At 44.2% G+C, this 25,169-nt stretch overlaps 1 protein-coding gene across 2 annotated transcripts in view; it reads right to left on the bottom strand.

The window, feature by feature from the left end:
* The window catches only part of PLPP1 (phospholipid phosphatase 1), a 134,195-nt gene that overhangs the window by 9,969 nt on the left and 99,057 nt on the right, over positions 1–25,169 (bottom strand). The window lies entirely within an intron of this gene.

Genomic DNA, 25,169 nt, shown 5'->3' with positions numbered 1-25,169 from the left:
TCCGTGGCTTTGTCCAGAGCTATTGTCCGCAGCTAATGTCCGGAGCTAATGTCCGGAGATAAGTGACGTCACCAGTGTCCTACACCCAGGCAGAGCACAGGGGCCCCAGGCAGAGCACAGGGGCCCCAGGCAGAGCACAGGGGCCCCAGGCAGAGCACAGGGGCCCCAGGCAGAACACAGGGGCCCCAGGCAGAGCACAGGGGCCCCAGGCAGAGCACAGGGGCCCCAGGCAGAGCACAGGGGCCCCAGGCAGAGCACAGGGGCCCCAGGCAGCATATGGGGCCCCAGGCAGAGCACAGGGGCCCCAGGCAGCATATGGGGCCCCAGGCAGAGCACAGTGGCCCCAGGCAGAGCACACACCAAATCGGAGGCCGAGGGTCCCCACCCACCAAAGCGGAGTCCGAGGGGCCCCGCCCACCAAATCGGAGTCCGAGGGGCCCCACCAACCAAATCGGAGGCCGAGGAGCCCCGCCCACCAAATCGAAGGCCGAGCGGCCCCGCCCACCAAAGCGGAGGCAGAGGGACCCCGCCCACCAAATCGGAGGCCGTAGGGCCCCGCCAACCAAATCGGAGGCAGAGGGGCCCCGCCCACCAAAGCGGAGGCCGAGGGTCCCCGCCCACCAAATCGGAGGTCGAGGGTCCCCGCCCACCAAATCGGAGGTCGAGGGTCCCCGCCCACCAAATCGGAGGCCGGTCCCCGCCCACCAAATCGGAGGCCGAGGGTCCCCACCCACCAAATCGGAGGACGAGGGGCCCCACCAACCAAATCGGAGGCCGAGGAGCCCCGCCCACCAAAAGTAAGTGCGGCCCCAAAAGTAAGTGCGCCCCCGGGTGCAAAAGTAAGTGCGCCCCCGGGTGCAAAAGTAAGTGCGCCCCCGGGTGCAAAAGTAAGTGCGCCCCCGGGTGCAAAAGTAAGTGCGCCCCCGGGTGCAAATGTAAGCGCGCCCCCGGGTGCAAAAGTAAGCGCGCCCCCGGCCCCGGGTGCAAAAGTAAGCGCGCCCCCCAGTCCCGTGTGTGAAAAGTGCTGCTGTAAAGCTGGTAGCGCTGTTCAAGCACCATGTATTTCCTTCAGGAAATGCCCATCTAATATATAATTGCCTGGAATACTACTTCCTGCAATTTGTGCCAACTTCCGTGGCTTTGTCCGGAGCTAATGTCCGGAGCTAATGTCCGGAGATAAGTGACGTCACCAGTGTCCTACACCCAGGCAGAGCACAGGGGCCCCAGGCAGCATATGGGGCCCCAGGCAGAGCACAGTGGCCCCAGGCAGCCTATGGGGCCCCAGGCAGAGCACAGTGGTCCCAGGCAGAGCACAGGGGCCCCAGGCAGCCTATGGGGCCCCAGGCAGAGCACAGGGGCCCCAGGCAGCATATGGGGCCCCAGGCAGCATATGGGGCCCCAGGCAGAGCACAGTGGCCCCAGGCAGAGCACAGGGGCCCCAGGCAGAGCACAGGGGCCCCAGGCAGAGCACAGGGGCCCCAGGCAGAGCACAGGGGCCCCAGGCAGCATATGGGGCCCCAGGCAGAGCACAGGGGCCCCAGGCAGCATATGGGGCCCCAGGCAGAGCACAGGGGCCCCAGGCAGCATATGGGGCCCCAGACACAGTGGTCCCAGGCAGAGCACAGTGGTCCCAGGCAGAGCACAGTGGTCCCAGGCAGAGCACAGGGGCCCCAGGCAGAGCACAGGGGCCCCAGGCAGCCTATGGGGCCCCAGGCAGAGCACAGTGGCCCCAGGCAGAACATGGGGCCCCAGGCAGCATATGGGGCCCCAGGCAGAGCACAGTGGTCCCAGGTAGAGCACAGGGGCCCCAGGCAGCCTATGGGGCCCCAGGCAGAGCACAGAGGCCCCAGGCAGAACATGGGGCCCCAGGCAGAGCACAGGGGCCCCAGGCAGCATATGGGGCCCCAGGCAGAGCACAGCGATATTTTGGACCACTGTGCGGTGTTTCAGACCCCCTGTGTGATGTCTGGGGCCCTGTTCTTAAGTATATTAAAGATTAAAGTAACGTATATTAAAGTATATTATAGATCAAATTTGACACGTTTATGAGCACCATTGAGTGATATACTCAAGAATGACATAATTTTTCAACATTTTATGGTTTCAAACTGTAAACACTCAAGGTTTTCTGGTTGAAGTAAAAAAAACTCTAACGGTTCATAAAAAACTTGACTGTTCAGGATATGATAAAAGTCATAGTATTCTGAATCTTTAACTTATAAAGATACCTTTACATGGGGTGCAAATGTAAGTGCGCCCCCGGGTGCAAAAGTAAGCGCGCCCCCGGCCCCGGGTGCAAAAGTAAGCGCGCCCCCCAGTCCCGTGTGTGAAAAGTGCTGCTGTAAAGCTGGTAGCGCTGTTCAAGCACCATGTATTTCCTTCAGGAAATGCCCATCTAATATATAATTGCCTGGAATACTACTTCCTGCAATTTGTGCCAACTTCCGTGGCTTTGTCCGGAGCTAATGTCCGGAGAAAATGGCCGGAGCTAATGTCCGGAGATAAGTGACGTCACCAGTGTCCTACACCCAGGCAGAGCATATGGGGCCCCAGGCAGCATATGGGGCCCCAGGCAGCATATGGGGCCCCAGGCAGAGCACAGTGGTCCCAGGTAGAGCACAGGGGCCCCAGGCAGCCTATGGGGCCCCAGGCAGAGCACAGGGGCCCCAGGCAGCATATGGGGCCCCAGGCAGAGCACAGGGGCCCCAGGCAGCATATGGGGCCCCAGGCAGCATATGGGGCCCCAGGCAGAGCACAGCGATATTTTGGACCACTGTGCGGTGTTTCAGACCCCCTGTGTGATGTCTGGGGCCCTGTTCTTAAGTATATTAAAGATTAAAGTAACGTATATTAAAGTATATTATAGATCAAATTTGACACGTTTATGAGCACCATTGAGTGATATACTCAAGAATGACATAATTTTTCAACATTTTATGGTTTTAAACTGTAAACACTCAGAGTTTTTTTTACTTCAACCAGAAAACCTTAACGGTTCATAAAAAACTTGACTGTTCAGGATATGATAAAAGTCATAGTATTCTAAATCTTTAACTTATAAAGATACCTTTACATGGGGTGATTATTGGTTCCAGAGAGGCTTTCGGCCGATAATCGTACACATGGCTGGTGACAGGACAATACAATATAAACGTTCAAAGGTAAACACTGATAACATTAAAATCTAATATATAATTGCCTAGAATACGACTTCCGGCAATTTGTGCCAACTTCCGTGGCTTTGTCCGGAGATAATGTCCGGAGATAAGTGACGTCACCAGCGTCCTACACCCGCTCAGGGTGGACAAAGATATATGCCTTCGTGGTGCGCGGCACTTTTCTGATTGGTTGCCGCCTGCCGCGAGCGACCAATCAGAAATGTGCCGTACTGTCAAGAATTGTCAAGAGCTGGTGAGTGCAGCCATTTTTTGTTCTTTCTTACTATTATTTATTAATTGTATTATTCTTACATTTGAATAAATAAAGTATATATGGATTCTAGACTCCCGATTCTTTAGAATCGGGCTGCCATCTAGTTGAAAATAAAACTCTTGAGTTTTACATTTACACCTTCTTCCTCCTCTGCAGTTTTGGTTTCTTCTCTTGCTGTGGCAGCTTCATCAATGTGTCCAAGACACAACATCTTGCCCTGCGTAAAACACTAAAGCCTCATTTAGACTGTCACAAATCTTGGTCTAATTACCACCAGTCACAACCACGATGTACGGTAATCATTTCAGCTCATTAAACCTCCCAGTGAGGCCAGGATTTTCAGCTGCAATATGGCAGTGTGAATGGGGCTTTACGGTATTACATAAGGGAAGCAGAGAAGGTGCTGCGTATTTTAACCTTTGCTTTGTAGTATGCGGCATGTTGGTTCAGGATGCTCATCCAGAGTAGGTGATCACTGTGCATGCAGGAAAGTGGGCAAAGAGTTATTTTGCTACACAAAATCTCCATTACTCTTGTCAGTAAAGTGATATCTAAACTGTGAGGTAGAGATACAAAATGGCTACAAGTTGCGATCTGACCCATCTTTATCGCATTACTAATCGCATTTGACACGTTGATCTTCATCGTCCTTTTACTACTACCCCAATATACACACACGTGAACAAAATTGTGGATACCCTTCTGGTAAAGTAAGAAAAACCCAGAAAATTACTTTTGTCACTTTAAATTTAATGAATATTATCCGATTGGAATCAGATCTTGCTTTTGAATTGTGGATCAACAAGAAAAAAAATTAATAAATGACCTGGACAACAATGATGGTTCCTTTTAATATTTCATTGCACAACCTTTTGAAGAAATCACAGCAATCCAACAATTTCTGTAGCTCTCAGGGAGATTTCTGCACGTGTCCATATGGATTTTGGCTACTGCTCATGAAAAAACTGCTCCTTGTGTCTCAGGCTACTTTCACACTAGCGTTAACTGCAATACGTCGCAAATGCGTCGTTTTGCTGAAAAAACGCATCCTGCAAAAGTGCTTGCAGGATGCGTTTTTTCAGCATTGACATTAGCGATGCATTTGCGACGCATTGCCACACGCCGCAACCGTCGTGCGACGGTTGCACCGTGCTGTGGCGGACCGTCGGGACCAAAAAACGTTACATGTAACGTTTTTTGCTCCCGACTGTCCACTTTTTCCGACCGCGCATGCGCGGCCGGAACTCCGCCCCCACCTCCCCGCACTTCCCCGCACCTCACAATGGGGCAGCGGATGTGCTGGAAAAATGCATCCGCTGCCCCCGTTGTGCGGCGGAAACGGCGCTAGCGTCGGGGACCTCGGCCCGACGTACTGCGACGGGCCGAGCCCGACGCTAGTGTGAAAGAAGCCTCAGGTGGGAAGGCTCCTTCTCCAGACTGTCTGGAAATCCATTTGTCTTTCTCTTCTGTTAGCTCCTGTGATTTAATGGCGACTCATATCAGCCCCGTAGATTTACATGGATTCATCATCGCTGAAGGAGGTCACCATCTCAATCAACATAATTTCCTGTGTGATGCAACTACAGGGACTGTACCACTGAAGTTATGTAAAATTCAAGGGTTGGTGGGGAAGGGTAGAGGAAACGTAATAATACTGAAGAGGACTCCATTAGAGTGAAGGAGATCGCAGTCTAGGAGATCACCCTTACTTTATTCAGATAATGCAACATAACAGAGGATTTATTAAAACTTAAGAGGAACGATATGCAGAACTAAAGCTAAGAATCAACAGAGCGATCAGTTGGGGAGGGTGCAGATTTTTTTTTTGTATCTGGGAATGCTTCTGGTCCAGAGTAAGAAGAAAAGTCTGTAGACTCTACCTTTTATTACACTGCCAAATCATGACAGGGCAATGTGCACACTGTCATAATTCCGCTGTATTTCCTGTGTGGCCAGGTGACGGCATGTGTGTGATTTGCATGTATGGGGTCACGCGCCAACTCCATTCTCATCTGGCTCCTCTCAATATTCTATTTGTTCTAGTCTATTTGTGACCGGAAGCATGCAAATCACACACATGCAGTCATGTGACCACACACCCGCTAGTGCGGAATAGAGTATTTGGGAGTGTGCGCATCACACTGTCATGATTCACCTGTCTTTTCTACTTGGACTGCACAACACCTATTGCACAGCACAAACCCTTGAAAGTGAATATTTAAGGTTTTTTGCATCCTGGGTGTAGCACATTAAAGGATAAAGTTGCTGATTGCTTCATCTGCGTTTACATTAGGAATACATTTAGATGCCCTGAAATCTGCCATCGACAACCGCTTTACAGTAAAAAACAAAACAAACAAGCTCAGGTAAGGATTTACAAGAGTTTTCTGTTAAGAAAAAAAAAATTGAGCCTGCTTCATCTCGTTCAATAATGATCATGGTTAATGTTTCCCTCTACATATATACACAATATAGATGACTTTGTGGCGATGCTGGGAAAAAAAAAAACATTTTTGGGGCTTTGATCTTTCAACAAACCTTCATGTATTATTTTCTCAGGGACGCAGCAGCTAATATGTTATATAGAAGAAAGGGACAGAAAAGCCTCTGGATTGGCTTTTATCAGTCTAATGTTTGTTTCATGATAATCCCATCATTAATTATAGGGGTTTTTTTTTTATTTTTTTATGTAAAGCAATGCTTAAAAGGAACACACTATAGCTTCTTTTTACTGAGTCCCCTGGTGCAATCAGTAATGTGTCTGGACTGTGTGCATTAAAATATTCATCCATTGTATTGTGGTTTTCTGTTTCCAGCGCTGCTCCAGTCCCTGTCCTCCATGATGTGTCCACAACTCTATCGTGGCGGCTCATATAGCTACTATTAGTTCCTTTCTTAATGTAAGCCTCATTCAGAGTCTCAGACTTCAGCTCCGTTCACAGCATCAGTATTTGGTCAATACTGTACATCAGCATTTATAAGCCGAAACTAGGAGTGGGTGAAAAAGGCAGATGTAAAATACTGACCAAATACTGAGCGTGTGAACGTGGTCTTTGGAATGACATCTGATGCACACAGAAGACTTTCTTTCAGTCAGCAGGATACAATTGCAATCACATGATGCTGAGAATGGCATAAGACGGCAATGGTAAGTGTTGTAATGTGCGCACACACACACACTGAACCAATTATTGGATTGTTTACACAGAGGGGAAAATACAAACAAAAAATAAAGAAAAACTTGCCTGGAGAGGTCTTGTAAAGAAAGAATAATGCCGTTCTATAACCGATTTTTGCAGAAGTCTAAGTTGTTAAATACATTATAATGGTTGATTAAGAAAAAGATAGATATATCTTTGTACCGTGTTAGCCAGTAGATCGAAAAATATTTAGATTTGAGAGTCCTCAGAGGTTGATATCTATAGACAATAATCTATGCCTGATGAAGAGACCAGAGTAGTCTTGGAAGCTTGCAATTTGTTACCATCTTTTCAGTTAGCCATTAAAAGGTATCAACCACTGAGAACTCTCAAATCGAAGTAATGATTAACATCATTATGTTTAATCATCAGAATTAGCTACGGGCCGACACATTTTATTATGCTTAATCTTTAACTAACAGTGACGTTTAGTTAACTTCATGTCTATTTACCTTGCAGAATTCAAAAAAGATATATTAAAGGGACACTGTCACCCCCTCCAGCCTGTGCGGCCGCCCTGCTTGTGAATCCCAGCCCTGCAGTGTGTTATGCAGAGTGCGGGGCTGGGATTCACAAGCAGGACGGCCGCACAGGAGCAGTCTGCAAGCCTGGCTGTGACGTCAGACGGCCAGAGCTCACTGCGCCTGCGCACCAGACAGTACTTACACAGCGCAGGCGCCGGATTTCATGAGAAAACAGCGCGGGGGGGGGGGGGCGGTGCCCGGCGCCCCTGAAGATTTGAGTGACGGCAGTGTGGCGTTTCAAGCAGGGGGGTGAGGACCTGCCTCCCTGGCGAAAGACAGGTATTTTGGCGAAATTATAAGACGCTTTATTTTGGCTTTAACTGCACCACTAACTAAAAGAGCCACCTTGTCAGAATGCAGCATTACTGCTGCACAAGGTGGCTCTTTTAGTTTATAACGGCTGGAGGGGGTGACAGTGTCCCTTTAAGGGTATGCGCACACGTCCAGATTTTGTCAGGAATATTTCTGCAAGAAGTCCTGACATTTCTGCTAGAAATCCGCATGCGTTTTTGTGCGTTTTTTTTTTTGCGGATTTTTTGCAGAATTTTTGCGTTTTTCTCCTGACACTCCAAATTCATGGGAAATCCGCAAAAATGATGAACATGTTACTTCTTTTTCCGGATTGCATTTTTTTTGCGGAAAAAAAACGCAACATTTGCACAGAAAATGCAGAATGAATTCTAAATGATAGGATGCATAATGTATGCGTTTTTTATGCGGTATTATAGCGTTTTTATCGGGGAATAACGCAAAAAAAACGCAAAAAATCCTGAAGAAATCCTGACGTGTGCACATACCCTAAGGGTATGTGTCCACGGTCAGGATGGCCGGCGGTATCGCCGGAGCGTTAAAGCTGCTCGGCGCTAAGCCCCGCCCCCTTTCTGGGACGCGATGATGCCGGATGTGTTAACTGTACACATCCGGGATCATCGCACCCTCGCATAGCGCCTTGTGATATTACTTGCGGCGACGCAGCGTCGCCGCAGGTAGCACGGGCATGCGAGCATGTCCGGAGTCGCAGGGAAGTCGGATGCGTGTTTCCACGCATAGTGGACACGGGATTTCATAAAATCCCCTCCACTATGCTGGAACAACTGGACGCTGCGTGTTTGACGCTGCAGCTCTGCGCAGCGTCAAACAAGCAGCGTTTACTGACTGTGGACACATACCCTAAATCTTAAAAAAGATCCACTTGACTTGATCCAATTGTTTAATCATTCATTACCAGTGGCAGATTCGACCTGTCCTTTTAAAATGGCGGCAGTTTCACCCATATGGTGCGCTGCCCTTGCAGAGAGACTGGCGCACATTCATACTGTGCTATTTCAAAAATAAACCTTCCCAGCTCTGTCTTCCATCATATACTATAGCCCCAGTAATTAACTTGTATGTCTTTACACTTGTAAAATCACATACAAAAATATCCTGTTTTACTTCTATTACCGGCACAAAGAATCTGATTTTTACCAAAATAGAATAAGTCTCTGGAGAATGTAGCTTCCGCTCCTCTCCAGTTCTGATCTGTTGCACATCAGTGAAGTCTTTAGGCCCCAACTTATTATTTGCATTTTCTTTTAACACCTTAGAGACCCTGCCCTTTTTCGTTTTTAATTTGTTTTTCGCCCCCCTTCACAGAGCCATAACTTTTTTTATTTTCCGTTAATAGGGCCATGTGAGGGCTTGTTTGTTTGCGGGATGAGTTGTACTTTTGAACACCACCATTGGTTTTACCATATTGTGTACTCAAGAACAGGAAAAAAATTCCAAGTGCGGTGAAATTGCAAAAAAAAAAAAGTGCAATTCCACCACTTTTTTTGGATTTTTTTTTTTTTACCATATTCACCAAATGCTTAAACTGACCGGCAATTATGATTCTCCAGGTCATTACGAGTTCATAGATACCAAACATGACTAGGTTCTTTTTTATTTAAGTAGTGAAAGAAAATCCAAAGTTTGTTAAAAAAAAATATATATATATTGTGGAATTTTCCGGGACCTGTAGCGTCTCCATTTTTAATGATATCGGGTTGGGTGAGGAATTATTTTTTGTGTGCCGAGCTTGCGTTTCTATTGCTACCATTTTGATGCAGATATGATCTTTTGATCGCCCATTATTGCATTTTAATGCAATGTTGCGATGACCAAAAAAAAGTAATTCTGGCGTTTTTACTTTTTCTCACTACGCCATTAAGCGATCAGGTTAATTTCTTTTTTATAGATGGGGCGATTCTGAACGCAGCAATACCAAATATGTGTATGTTTTATATTTTTTTTGTTTTATTTTGAATCGGACGAAAGGGGGCGATTTAAACTTTTATATTTTTTTAATATTACAATTTTATTTTGTTTTAACTTTCAGCATGCTTCAATAGTCTCCATGGGAGACTAGAAGCTGCCATAACCCGATCACCTCTGCTACATACAGGCGATGATCAGATCACATGTATGTAACAGAATTGCTGACTTGCTATGAGCGCCGACCACTGGGTGGCGCTCATAGCAATCCGGCACTGACAACCATAGAGGGCTCCAGAAGACCTATGGTTGTCATGCCAGCCCACCGATGACCCGCGATCACGTGACGGGTCACCGGTGGTTGAATTTCCGGCCCAATAACCGGAAGCGAGTGTCAGAGTTTGACAGCGAGATAATAGCCGCGGGTGGATCGCAATTCCACCGGCGGCTGATACAGGCACATGTCAGCTGTTCAAACCAGCCGACATGTACCCGGAAAGATGTGGGCTTACCGCCGGAGTCCATATCAAAGGGATGGAAGCGACCTCCCCAGTACTACTAATTCCCAGTACTACTACGGTGGAGGTCGCAAAGGGGTTAAAGGCAATTTTTTTTTTTTTTTCATCATGTGATATTCTTTGCAGTTTTTTTGTGTATGCTACACAGACTTATTGCAAAAGGAAATTGAGAATTTTAGGTAGCAAAAACTTATTCTTTTATTTTTTCACCTTTATCTTGTCCGTTCTATATATCCTAAAGAGACTGCCACAACTTATTGTTTAAAGTAAGTCATGTTTGGCATAATTTTTAAGACTCAATTTTTCAGATAACTAATATACATTGCTCAAAAAAAATATGAAGGGAACACTAAAATACCACATCCTAGATAACACTTAATGAATAAATATTTGCAACTGGCATATTTCATTACATAGAGGAATGCGTCAAGAACAATAAAATCTAAAAATCAATGTATGTCAAAATTAATATCCCATGGAGGTCTGGATTTGGAATGATACTCAAAATCAAAATGGAAAATCAAATTGTAGGCTGCTGGGACAACTTCAGTGGAAATGCCTCAAGACAAGAAAATGAAGCTCAGTAGTGTGAGTGGTCTCCATGACCGCCTTACAAAACTTGGGCATGCTTCTGATGAGGCGTCAGATGTTCTCTTGAGGGATCTCCTCCCAGACCTGGATTAAAGCATCAGTTAATTCCTGGACAGTCTCTGGTGCTCAATTGGATTCAGGTCTGGGGAACCGCCTGGCCAGTCCATAGCATTAATGACTTCATCATGCAGGAACTGCTGACACTTCAGCCACACGAGGCACAGCATTGTCATGCATCAGATGGAACCCAGGGTCAACAGCACCAGCAAATGGTCTCACAATGGGTCTAAGGATCTCATCCTGGTAGCTAATAGCAGTCAGGGTACCTCTGGTTAGCAAATGAAGGGCTGTGCAGTTCTCCAAAGAAATGCCTCCCCGCACCATTCCTGACCCATGGCCAAACAGGTCCTGCTGGAGGATGTAGCAGGCAACAGAACATTCTCCACAGCATCTCCAGACTCTGTCACATGTGCTTAGTGTGAACCTGCTCTTATCCGTGAAGAGCACAGGGTTCCAGTGTCAAATCTGCCAATCTTGATGTTCTCTAGCAAATGCCAATCGCCCTGCATGGTGATGGGCTGTAAGCACAACACTCGTGGAAGTCTGGTCCTCACACCACCCTCATGGAGTGTTTTTGCCAGTTTGAGCAGACACATGGATGTTAGTGGCCTGCTGGAGGTCATTTTACAGGGCTTTGGCACTGCTCCTTCTTGCACAAAGGAGAACATAGTTGTCCTGTTGCTGGGTTGTAGCCCTCCTATGGCCACCTCTACATCTACTGCTGTACTGTATCCTGATATCTGCTCTATGCGCTGGACACACAGCTTGCATTGATGTGCCATCCTGGATGAGCTGCACTACCTGAGCAACTTCTGGGGCTTCTAGGCACCGCCTCATGCTACTGTACCTCTAGGGGTGAGAGCAATGATATCCAAAAGTGACCAAAACCGCCAAAAAAGGACGAGAACAGAGAAATGGTCAGTGGTCACCCCCTGCAAAACCACTTCTTCATAGGGGTTTTCTTGCTAATTGCCTATCATTTCTACCTGTTGCACAACAGCAAGGGAAATTGAGTCACAATCGGTGTTGCTTCCTAACTGGACAGTTTGATTTCATAGAAGTGTGAATGACTTAAAGTTACATTGTTATTTAAGTGTTCCTTTTTTTGTGCAGTATATATTATCTAGCAAAAGAGACCACTTTTTAGCAGCCTCTACATCGTCACACAAAACAACAATAAGAGTAATTGGAATAACCATTTTCTATTGCAAAAACCTGGAGAAGACTCCTCCATCACTGTCATTAGGGAATAGTCACACCCACCCTTTTCTCATACCTGTACAATGACCCCTGCACAGGTTACAGAGCATGCCTGTCTGTCTACTATGGTCTATGTAGCTGGCTGCCCCCTATATTCACATACAGAAATTGGAATAAAAAAAAGAAATAAAACTAAGAATCCGAAAATAAAACTAGATTAGAACAAAAAAAAAAAAATGTATGTTTTGATATCTGGTTTGAATCAGTGTATAGATGAATCGATGTATATATATATATATTTTTTTTTTTACTAAATCCACCAAATGACAGCACGCCAAGGACTCATGCCTGCTGTACTCTGGCTATAAAACAGTCAGCATTTCTTCTGCCAAAATAGTCCATATTGTCTCCAGTCTTGGGAATCATTTTTAGAGGAAATTCCTTTGTACGGTTCAAAAGACAGCCGGAAAAACCCCCAAAACATTTCAACGCAAAACTTATCAACTAAAAGAAAGAAAAAAAAGGAAGCCAAATATCGAAATTTATTAGATTAAAACTCAGGAAGTCCAGTTATTTAGAAACCTACAATGTTCTTATTACATTGAATTACTGCCAAAAGATCAAGAAACCACAAGTTAGAAGTAGAACTAAATCAAAACCACAATTTTGAGAGTAGGCATGCAAAATTATGCAACGTATAGAATAGAATTTGATAGAAATTCTGACTTAAAACTAACAGACTCCAGTAGTCTGCCAGATTATTGATAATGATACGATTGATATTTTGGTCACTCTTCTACATTGAAATGGAACATTTGCAAAAACTAGGGTGCTTTCTGGGTGTTAGAAGTAAATACCTGCCATTTCCTTCAATTAACTTTATAATATCCTTAAGTCCCCCAGATATTCCCTCAAAAAATGTAAAATGCATCTCTGAAGAACAGAAGAACCTTTAACCTAAACTATTCCCCGTTTTGTGACGTCGCCACTTGGTCTCACAAAGTAGTTTTCTCAATTCAAGTCTATGGGTTAACAAAACTGCAGAGCAAGCCTAAGGACACAAAACTATTGGTGGGGCAGACATTTATGGTTGATCCTGTGAACATAAAGTACATGTTTATAGTTGGGGCAGAAGGGGGACATTTAGGTTCAATGGTTCCTTGTAAATTCTTTTGCCATGTTATAAAGATCCCTGACCCACAAAACTAATTACCTTCAAAGTTTCCAGAAGATCTCTTAAGTTTCATTCTCTAGTTAACCAGGCAAAAGATACAAGTTAAAAAGGTGCTTCTGTATAAAATTAAGAATGAAAGCCAAAAGCTGATGTAATCTTGAATAATTGTGCTTAAAGTATTGCAATAAAAGTTTCTCAAGAATTCCCTAGGCAGTGTTATAATCTACATCAGATTGATATTGCAACACTAGAAGAAATTATAATTCAAGGCTATGTTCAGGCTACATTTTTGGTGTGAAGGAGGGAGTTGGGTTGAGAAGCTTTCTATAAGATTTGGGAGGTGTCTGAGGGAATTTATGCCCCTTCATCCAGAAGAACATTTGTTTGGTCAGAGACTGATGTTGGAGAGCACCGGGCTCACAATATCCGCTTTAGTCCATCCCAAAGGTGTTGGAAGGGGTGAAGGTCTGGGCTCTGTGCGGCCAGTCATGTTCTTCCACACCAAGCTCCACCAACCATGGCTTCATGGACCTCATGCACTCGGCACAGTCATGAAGAACAGAAAAGGGATGTCTTCTAACCGTTGCCTCAAAGGTGGAAGCTACAATTGTCCAATGCTTCTTGGTATGCTGAAGCATTAAGATTTCCCGTCACTGGAAAGAAGGTGCTGAGCCGGACCATTGAATAGCAATTCCACAACATTATCCTTCCTCCAACAAACTTTACAGTGGGCACAATGCAGTCAGGCGGCTCATGTTTTTCAGGCATTCACCAAATTCCGACTCGTCCTTCCGACACCAAATAGATTAGGGTGGGGGGTGTATTTTATGCATCCGTGACAATGGGACAGAAGGAAAAAATCTCAATTCAATTAAAAGGTCTTCTATCCCAATATTTTTGTTCATATAATGTACTTCACATGCCAGTGGATGGGATCTTTGAAAATCATAGTACAGTACAACCCCTACTTGTTAGAATTATTCCTTTAAAAAATAAAATGTGGTCCGCAATGCCTTTCTGCGTGGTCCTCGGCTGTTTTTGGTACCACGATATTTAGGATTTCTCTGCGTGGTATTATAAAGAGAATATTTATATTTATGGTGAGAAATAATTGGCAGTTCACGCAACTCTCCTGTAGTTTAATTGGGAAAGCTGTGCACTCTCCTTTACTCTGCGGTGCCAACTGACCTTATGTATTGGGAAGGTTAGGACTGCATAGAGCACTATTCTGGGTTGTCTTATCAGACAGTACTGGACGCCAAAGGATGGAGTCATAACACTGCCTTACATCTCTGAAAGATGGGCTGAATACTTAAAGAGCTTCTGATACTTTCCATATGTTTGGATTATGATTCTGTATCAAATTGGAAAATGACTTCTTTTTGGAGTCAAAGACTGATGTGATGACTGATGTGCTAGGAAAAGAGTGGAGGAGCTACCCATGATTTCAGGGATTAATAAAAAATGAAAAGTAAAAAAAGAAAATGCTAAAACTTGCAAAAAAACTATTCATATTTTAGTGTTGCATTCACTAAACACGTCAAAATGATCAACATCGGCCAGAAACAAACACATTCCATGTTATAAACGTCACCATTACTCATACGGCTGTCAGTCTTGGAATTACCAGCAGTTCTTTCCAGAATTTCCGGTGCCAAGGCTGAAAATTAAAGATCTTAAAAGGTGTAAGATCACCAGGAGAAAAACACATTTTTCTCATCATTCAGGTATAGACTTGGATGAACACAAGTGCATTTGTATAGGAAGGTCAAGTAAGCCAGGTCCATGACTAGATACTAGAATATTTTATTTTGGTGCCTCTATTGTGATACTTTATTCAGCTGAGGTTTATGGTTGAAATTTAAAGGGCTTGTCCAAACTTGGTGCTCAAGTCATCAGTCACTCTGTGCGTACTATGAGTAATCACAAGTCACATAGTGCGTGCTGTCAGGATTCTACAGTTATGTGACCATAAGTATGCAATCTGCATACTTCTAGCCACATTCCAACTAGATGTGTCCAGCCTCGCTCAATTCACATGTAAAGAGCCAGGTCGGGCACGTCTAGTCGGCCCTGATCGCATGTATGCAAATTGCATTCTTCAAGTCATGTGCACGTCCACTCCTGACTTCGGTACCAGAGATTTCGGACAGCGCGCGCCCTGCATGCCATGAGGATTCACTAGTCTGCAGTCACGGGTAAATATTTAATAAATGGGTGCGTAGAGTCCTGTGAGGCAGGAGTCGTTCCTTGCTGCAACTTTATGTACTGGGTAATAGGACAATCTATTGGTTGGAAGACCCATCATTATGGTAATGAATGTGCCACATTTTGCTGGGATCTGTGGTACATCTGAGATTAGGAGATTGCGGCGATTAGCTAAGCACAGGTCCTTTTTAAATCTACATTGCCATACATGAGTTAACAGGTTTCTTGCGGCATGGGAAGGGAGTAGAGTTGTGGTCTATTGGCTGTGCTGCTTATTTCAACCATACCCCTTCCATTGTATAAACCTGTGTCTTGCTTTCATCCATGTATGGGCTTTTTTTCACTTGCAAGAAATACATGCGAGTCTCGCAGGTTAAAACCAAGCTCTGGCACAGGCACTCCAGAGCGGAGTGTGGAGCTGCATAGCAATACATGGAGCTGCACACCCTGCTCCCAAGTGCCAGAGCTTGGTTTTAACATGCGAGACTCGCACGTATTTCTCGCAAGTGAAAAGGAGCCCTTAGCAATAGAATCTTTATTCTGTTCCTGGCTTCATTGGAGAAAGTGTATTGGAGAAAGTGTTTTGGAGAGACGCTCTTGTCTTGAGTGTTACATGCAGTTTGTTGTGAATACCTCTACCTTCCCCTGCTGGCGTTCTTTCATGTAACTTTTCTGCCTCTTTACTGTGTAACCATTTGTTGTATTTTATCTTATATGCCTTGGTTACCCCTCTGTCCAGCTGGGGTGAGCCTTTTGCTTCTGTCCCTTTCCTCACTGGGGGGAGGACAAAGGGTGCATAGGATTTCACAGGAACACAAAGAGGTACGAGACACAGGCATCTCCACTTTCATGGGTATCCCTGGGGGTTAGAAATAGACTAGGGCCTCCCTAGGTTAAATGACAGTACAGGGACCCACCTCTTAACCTACTTTCCTACAGTCACAGCGTGACACATTATCCTAGTATTGCTAGGATAATTGCCCAGTCATTCAAATGGAGAATTAATATCAGTTTGTGGCTGGATTTGAATTTTTGACAAAACTAAAACTGGCATTCTCAATAGGGCCGCCTTGACTGATCACCAACAGACTGCATATATATTTAAGACTTACTTACAAGCTGAGATTGATAGGAAGAACTCCTTCAGCACCAGATTCATCTACTATAATGCATACACATTAACCATTTTCAAAAGCATCACAAATGTACAATCTTTTTTTTTTTTTTTTTTTTGGAGATACATTTATAGATGCTCCATACAAGTTCACTGCTCATGTTCAACATATTTTTGAATTTAAGTTGGGAGGAAGTGAATAAAATCGATACCATAGACGGGTCAATAGACCAAGCAATCTAATGGGCTAAAACACACCAAGATTAACAATTAGGGTGAGCAATAATACAATGCAGCTCTGAGTACCGGCCTCAGACTCAGCAAAACATGTCATAGGTTGACTATGATCAAACAAGCCAGATCAAGGTAGCTGAATTGTATTATATAGCCAAGGGTCACTGCCCAGTGCTGAAAATGAGTAGGTAGATATGAAATATATATGATATTAAAAAAAAAAAAAATCATGCACCGTCATCTCTCCGTTAAGATTGAAACATGACCCTTCAGAATAGCAGCAGAAGGCCAAACGCCCAACCCTTTGCCGAATGACCCGACATGTGAGCCTATGCAAACAAGGTAAAGCAACTCCGACCGCTAATGATCTGATGGATTCATTAGAGTGATTAGGATTTACCTTGATTGCAATTGCTGTTGGGAGGGAAAAGGGTTGAAAGGGAAATATTTCTGTCATCATCAAGACTATACGTGGTCAGAAAAAGTGAAAAGAAAAGTAGGCAAAAGTATCTTATCTTCCTAAAAAAATCAGTTTGAAAAAATATTTGACAACTTTCATGTCATAATAAAGCAAATATTTCTTACACATAACTTACAGAAAAAAAAAATTAAAACTTAGAATACATATAAAAAAGATGTTCTCAAAATAAAGGAAGGGAAAAAAAAAAGTTATGTGACCCTCAATTCATGAGTCCCCCACACAGCTAAGAATTATGTCTGGAAAAGTTTACATGACTGTGGTCAGTTACCATAGTGAGTTGGCACCGTGCACTATGTATGCCAAAATAGCAGACAAGGTGTCTTTATAAATCCATTTTTAAGACGACATAATTCACCTTTAGCCATTTTTTAAAAACAATTTCTCATAACTTTCGTCAGCTTAAAAATCAAGGATAAAATTGTCACTTGTCTTGAGAAACATTCAGTGAAAAATATGAACCTGCTTGAGCTGACTGCACTATAGACATTTTCCGGTTTTTGCATTTTGCGGCTTGTAGGCCTTATTTAGTATTAACATTCGAAGACAGACGTCTGAAAAAGGTAACCTGCCATGTTGTATTATTATTTTCCAGTTGTTTGTACCTTTAGTCTGACAAATCATTTTCCATGAATATTTTGCTCAATATTGTCAAGTGCATGTCACAGATTGAGGCAGAAGATGATCATCAATTCGATGTTCTTCAGAGCAATGACCTTGTATGCCTGATGTGCCAAGAAAATCCTTTCAGGAAAAGGCTAATCTCTAGTGTAATGCCTCTAAGTGGTGGCAAATTCTATTAATTTTGGTATCCACTGGTATGATCAAGGCACAAATTTCTTTCATTAACTAAAAAAAAGAGACTTATAAGATGTAAGAAAGCAGGAGGTAAGGTCATGGATGGCAGATGTGTGTCACCAAGGTGGTTGGCCTCAGGAATGTAAAGTCTGGACCACTAACACTTGGTTACTGAGAGAAGTTTTACATTTGACTGGATTTTTGGTCTGGGATTTAAGAGCAACAAAAAGAGTCTGGGTGGGAAAGTTTGTTCCTGTAATACAGCCTGATGTTAACAGGCCTGATAACAGCAGCTGGGATAGCTCAGCAGGGTGGAGTTTGGGCTGGAGCTGAACAGAGCTGTGTTTGGCCAACGCGTTTAATACGGCTTCTCACTGGGATACAGAGATTGGTGAGGCTGCTACATTTACTTTTCTTCAGGTACAATGAAACAAAGTGTTTTTCATTTGTACTGCAGAAATGCCGTTTTCTTTCAGAGCGGTGAAGTTTATGATGAACAATAAACTTTATACCGTTTTGATATAAAAACCATGTGCATGTGTGTATCCACACAGCTACCAGAGAGCTGAAACCCTACAAGGGTCAAACCTGAAGGTCAATAAAAGATTACACCACCAGTTGAAAGGTCAAGCAGGAGATCACCAGGTTTTTATCTGTCCAGACTTTAATTTTTTGCTGCCATGAGGCTGAATATACTGTAGTTCATGATCCAGACTATTTTATTGGTGGTGAAAAGCAGATTGCAGCCAATTTTCAATCCAATGAGTTGGACATTTGCTTAGACCATATTCTGAGTTATGGCTTCCTGAAAGGAAAAGGTATGGACTAGTCAGCAGTTTTAACAGGGTTGAAATAAGGATGCAAACTATTATTTTGGCTGACTCTTACATATCCGGATGAAAATCTAAAAACCTTCATTAAAAAGAAAAGAAAAATGTTATATACTTCTGGTTTTAATCCCTTAACGACCGCCAATATACATTAATTGTAAAGGAGCCTTATTCCTGCTCACAGTTTTAAAATGCGATCCGGAATAAGTGTGTAGCGCCACCCGGTGGTGGCAATTCCTGCAGGTGTCAGCTGTACATGACAGCTGACATCCTGCGGTATCGGCCACGGCCGGTTTCGTAACCGAATGGGGCAGATTAACCCCTTCAATACCGCTGTCAATTGCGAGAGCGGTATTTAATTTGTTGCAAGGAAGTTACAAGACCCTTTTTCTAACTATCGGCCCCGCACAATGAGAATCATAGATGCCTATGGTTACCATGGTACCCTGAGGTCATGTGATGACCCCAGGGTACAGTGGCCTTTGAGATCCAACTATACGCTGGGTCTCAAAAGCTTAGTTAGTGATTCAGTGACAGTCTCATGCACTGCAGTACACGAGTATTGCAATGTATGAGACCTGTATTCAAACTAAAAATTATACATGTCCCACGGTGAGTCCAAGTAAGAAAAAGTGGGAAAAAAGGAAAATACTGTATTTTTCAAATTATAAGACGCACTTTTTTCCCAAAAATTTTTTGGGGAATGTGGGAGTGCGTCTTATAATGCGGATATACCTTACCAGCCACAGTGGAGCAGGGTCCCAGGGTCGTTACTGGAGGAGGCAAGAGTGAAGCGCTGCTGCAAGCTGGGATGAGGGGGTGTTTGGATGTGCGGCACTTCGGGTGTTCGGTGCTGCGGGGGATCTGACGACATTTTGTGAAAACTCAGAGCCCCTGCAGTTACATGGTTTCATATGCGGTAGACTCTGGGAAAGGTCAGAGAGGCCCGGCACCTGCGCACTGCAGTACTTTGCAAAGTACGCCTGCGCCGGAGCCACAGCGTGAAGACAGGAAGAGGACGTCATCGTAAGAAGATGGGAGGCACCGGACTGGACAGCGACGCCAATCGGATCGGACCCCCCCTTCCCAGGTGAGTATAATCTAACTTCTTTTTCTCATCTTTCAGGATACATCGGGGGCTTATCTACGGCATTACAGAATGCTGTAGATAAGCCCCTGATGCTGGTGGGCTTAGCTGATCTTCGAATTTGGGGGTGACAGGTTCCCTTTAAGGATCAATATTGGAAATCATTTCAGTATTTAGCCTATGGGGATAAAACAATGTACTAAACCCAGAGTAGTGGGATTAAGAGGTCTTCCTTGTTTTGCATCAGATATTTTTAACATGGGATATTTTTCTTTATGCTTTGGAAAACAGATGTTATATTTTAATCTAGATTTTCCAACAGCACCATACTTGGCCACATAAATCTAAACTGATCGCATTGCCAGATGATGCAGATAACAGGAATCTGTCAAACTGCCCAGCTTCAAGTAATAACAGAAAATCTCTGATGTGAGGAGCAGGCTTCCAATGCACATGGGAGCGATCTGTTATCTACAGAAAACAAAATAAAAAAGTTTAAGATCTTAAGGGGGGGGGGGGTAACTATTGCAAAACTAACTCTAAACTAGTAACCATGTGTTGTGTAATAGCTATAGTGTGCATGCTTACTGAACCCTTTCACTATGTCTCATCCCTTGTCATGCCTAGATGGGGCCTCTTATCTAAATGTTGATCAGGTTGAAAGCCTACACGCCAATGATTCAAGTGAAAAGGTGCCAAACAAATCCATACACGTGTAAATATCAGTGAAGAACTTTACACATCTGCCACATGCCTGTCATAAATTTGTCAAAATCACACAATAAAAAAAACAAAACAAAAAAACGAATACTGTAATGTTCTATTTATGATACTTGTAGTTTTTTGGGGGATTCAAAAATATTCCACTTTTAAATCTGGTCACTGGTAAACTCATAGTAGGCAAACACCTACTTTTTCAGCTTTGTAGTGTAGACTAAGGCATTTTTTCGCAATAAAAACTCATTAAAAACGCATACATTATGCATCCTATCATTTAGAATGCATTCTGCATGTTTTGTGCACATGGATTTTCCGCGCTTTTCCCGCAATTCTATGCATTTGGGGAAAAACGCATAAAAACGTGGTAAAAACACGGTAAAAATGCATGCGGATTTCTGGCAGAAATGGTATGGTTTTTTTCAGGAAAATTTCTGCCAGAAATCCTGACGTTTGCACATAGCCTTACAGTGCAGGTAATGTAAAAACAGACTGCAGCTCTGCTGTACTGCAAGAGGCCAAAATGAAGCAGAATAGTAAAGCCAAGCACAAAGATAAGACTTGGTCTGCAGCTTCTCTCCAACTTATTGGACAGGGAGGGTTAGAGCCACATTTCTTAATCCACACATATTGCTAACTCTGCCTATACAGACTAAACACAGATGCTATGTTTGTGCCTCAAATATGGCGGCCCCCAAAGATATTTAAAAAAAACAAAAAAGGGTGGGCTCTTTACACCCAGCTTAACACAGCTGTCACCTGTGTTGCATCTGATCAAAGATGTTAATCCACAATGACACCTATCAAACTCTGGGGTGGAGTGGTCAGATGGGTTGCACAGTGGCCTCCATCACTGCCACGTTGGTAAGTAAAAAAAATAAATAAGGATATTCAGTATTGTCACAATTGTAAAAGTTTATTCTATGGTTTCTAATCCATGCGGTTAAATGCTGTAAAAAAAAAAAAAAAAAAAAAACAAATGCCAAAAACAACATTTTTCAGCCACCGCACCAACACCTCCCCCACCCGACTCACATAAAAACACTATATCTCTCAGAATGAAAAAAAAAAAGGTTTGTGTCATTACTTTATAAGCTCTGAATATTTTAAAGCTAATAAAGTCTTCTGAAGCAGCTGCTGTGTCATCACATGCCTGTGTCAACAGATATAGATAAAGGGTAAATGGCCCCAAGGACTGGACAAGTTCTTTGTTTATTCCCATTCCAAAGAAGGGAGATGCTATCTACTGTGGAAACTATCGGACTATAAGGCCATGTGCACACGTTCAGGATTTTTCGCGTTTTTTTCGCGTTTTTTCGCTATAAAAACGCGAAAAAAACGCTAACCTATGCCTCCTATTATTTACAGTGTATTCCGCATTTTTTGTGCAAATGTTGCGATTTTTTTCCGCGAAAAAATCGCATCGCGGAAAAAAAAGCAACATGTTCATTAAAAATGCGGAATTGTGGGGATTCCGCACACGTAGGAGTCCATTGATCTGCTTACTTCCCGCACGGGGCTGTGCACACCATGCGGGAAGTAAGCAGATTACGTGCGGTTGGTACCCAGGGTGGAGGAGAGGAGACTCTCCTCCACGGACTGGGCACCATATACGTAGTAAAAAAAAAAAAATTAAAATAAAAAATAGTGATATACTCACCTTCGATGTCTTCCCGCCTCTCAGGTGCATGCTGCCGCTTCGGTTCCTGTAGCTGGTGTGCGGTGAAGGACCTGCGATGACGTCACGGTCCTGTGATTGGTCGAGACCGGTCATGTGACCGCTCACGTGACCGCGACGTCATGGAAGGTCCTGCGCGCACACACCAGCTATACGGAACGGACGCCGCTGAGGTCTGCAGGTGAGTATAAGCATTTTTTTTATTTTTTTTATTATTTTTAAACATTCTATCTTTTACTATAGATGCTGCATAAGCAGCATCTATAGTAAAAAGTTGGTCACACTTGTCAAACAGTATGTTTGACAAGTGTGACCAACCTGTCAGTCAGTTTTCCAAGCGATGCTACAGATCGCTTGGAAAAATTTAGCATTCTGCAAGCTAATTTTTTTTTTCCGTTTTTTTTTCCGTTTTTTTCGCGGTTTTTTTAGCATTCTGCAAGCGTAATTAGCTTGCAGAATGCTAAAGTTTTCCAAGCGATCTGTAGCATCGCTTGGAAAACTGACTGACAGGTTGGTCACACTTGTCAAACATACTGTTTGACAAGTGTGACCAACTTTTTACTATAGATGCTGCTTATGCAGCATCTATAGTAAAAGATAGAATGTTTAAAAATAATAAAAAAAATAAAAAAAATGCTTATACTCACCTGCAGACCTCAGCGGCGTCCGTTCCGTATAGATGGTGTGTGCGCGCAGGACCTTCCATGACGTCGCGGTCACGTGAGCGGTCACATGACCGGTCTCGACCAATCACAGGACCGTGACGTCATCGCAGGTCCTTCACCGCACACCAGCTACAGGAACAGAAGCGGCAGCATGCACCTGAGAGGCGGGAAGACATCGAAGGTGAGTATATCACTATTTTTTATTTTAATTCTTTTTTTTTTTACCACTTATATGGTGCCCAGTCCGTGGAGGAGAGTCTCCTCTCCTCCACCCTGGGTACCAACCGCACATAATCTGCTTACTTCCCACATGGTGTGCACAGCCCCGTGCAGGAAGTAAGCAGATCAATGCACTCCTAGGTGTGCGGAATCCCCGCAATTACGCATTTTTAATGAACATGTTGCTTTTTTTTCCGCAATGCGTTTTTTTCGCGGAAAAAAATCGCAACATTTGCACAAAAAATGCGGAATACACTGTAAATAGGAGGCATAGGTTAGCGTTTTTTCGCATTTTTATCACGTTTTTATAGCGAAAAAATGCGAAAAAAACGCGAAAAATCCTGAACGTGTGCACATGGCCTTAGGGTATGTGTCCACGTTCAGGAAACGCTGCGTGTTTTACGCTGCGCAGAGCCGTAGCGTCAAACACGCAGTGTCCAAATGTTCCAGCATAGTGGAGGGGATTTTATGAAATCCCGTCTCCACTATGCGTGGTAACACGCATCCGTCGGCCCTGCGACTCCGGCCATGCTACGCGTCTTTTAAGATCGCAGCATGTCCGTGTACCTTGCGGCGATGCTGCACCGCCGCAAGGAATAACACAGGGCCCTATGCGTGGGGTGCGATGATCCCGGATGTGCAATGAACACATCCGGCATCATCGCGTCCCAGAAGGGGGCGGGGCTTAGCGCCGAGCGGGTTTGCCGCTCCGACGAAACCGCCGGCCATCCTGATCGTGGACACGTACCCTAAGGCTATGTGCACACGTTGCAGATTTTGCTGCGGATCAGCAGCAGCTTTCCATGCGTTTACAGTACAATGTAAACCTATGGAAAACGCAACCCGCAGTGCCCATGTTGCGGAAAAAAAACGTGCAGAAATGCTGCGGGTTACATTCCGCAGCATGTCAATTCTTTGTGCGGATTCCGCAGCGGTTTACACCTGCTCAATAATAGGAATCCGCAGGTGGAATCCGCACAAAATCCACATAAAATCCGAAGTAAATCTGCAGGTAAAACGCAGTGCCTTTTTCTCAAATCTGCTGTGGAAAAATCCGCATAGCTCAAAACTATGTGTGCACATACCCTAACGCTCATACCTCATGCCAGCAAAATACTACTGAAGATCCTACAAAGTCAATTAGAGCCTTATTTTGACAAAGAGCTGGCAGAGGAACAATTACTAACATTAGATGGATAATGGAAAAGGCCAAAGAATTCAACAAGGAGAGATATTTTTGCTTTATCGACTACAGCAAAATAGTCGAATGTTATGAATACCATGGATGGAATGAAGAACAAACAAATGAAGCCAGACATGTCACTTGAAGCAAGGATCACCAAGCTAAGACTTGACTACTTTGGACACATTATTTGAACCACTGGAATAGGACACCATGGTCAGACAAATAGAAGGAGCAAGGCCAAGAGGAAGACCAGCAACTCAAAGGTACCGTCACATTAAGCGACGCTGCAGCGTCGCTGTGTGGTCGCTGGAGAGCTGTCACACAGACAGCTCTCCAGCGACCAACGATGCTTAAGTCCCCGGGTAACCAGGGTAAACATCGGGTTACTAAGCGCAGGGCCGCGCTTAGTAACTCGATAATTACCCTGGTTACCAGTGTAAATGTAAAAAAACCCAAACACTACATACTCACATTGCCGTGTCTGTCGCGTCCCTCGCCTTCAGCTTCCCTGCACTGTGTAAGCGCCGGCCCTAAGCACAGCGGTGACGTCACCGCTGTGCTTTGCTTTACGGCCGGCACTGACACATTCAGTGCAGGAAGCTCTGAGCAGCAGCGCGGACGCCGGGGGACGTGACAGACATCAGAGGGTGAGTATGTAGTGTTTTTTTTTTTTTACTTTTACAATGGTAACCAGGGTAAATATCGGGTCACTAAGCGCGGCCCTGCACTTAGTAACCCGATATTTACCCTGGTTACCATTGTAAAACATTGCTGGCATCGTTGCTTTTGCTGTCAAACATGACGATACACGCCGATCTGACGACCAAATAAAGTTCTGGACTTTCAGCAACGACCAGCGATATCACAGCAAGATCCAGATCGCTGCTGCGTGTCAAACACAACGATATCGCTATCCAGGACGCTGCAACGTCACAGATCGTTGTCGTTCTCGTTGCAAAGTCGTTTAGTGTGAAGGTACCTTTAGGCTTGAGACTGACTATCAAGATAACGGTGGCGAAGA

The sequence above is a fragment of the Ranitomeya variabilis genome, chromosome 1 (assembly GCF_051348905.1).
Source record: "Ranitomeya variabilis isolate aRanVar5 chromosome 1, aRanVar5.hap1, whole genome shotgun sequence".
Taxonomy (NCBI): Eukaryota; Metazoa; Chordata; class Amphibia; order Anura; family Dendrobatidae; genus Ranitomeya; species Ranitomeya variabilis.
The sequence above is the reverse complement of the archived record's forward strand: the minus strand, read 5'-3'. Positions and strand labels throughout refer to the sequence as shown.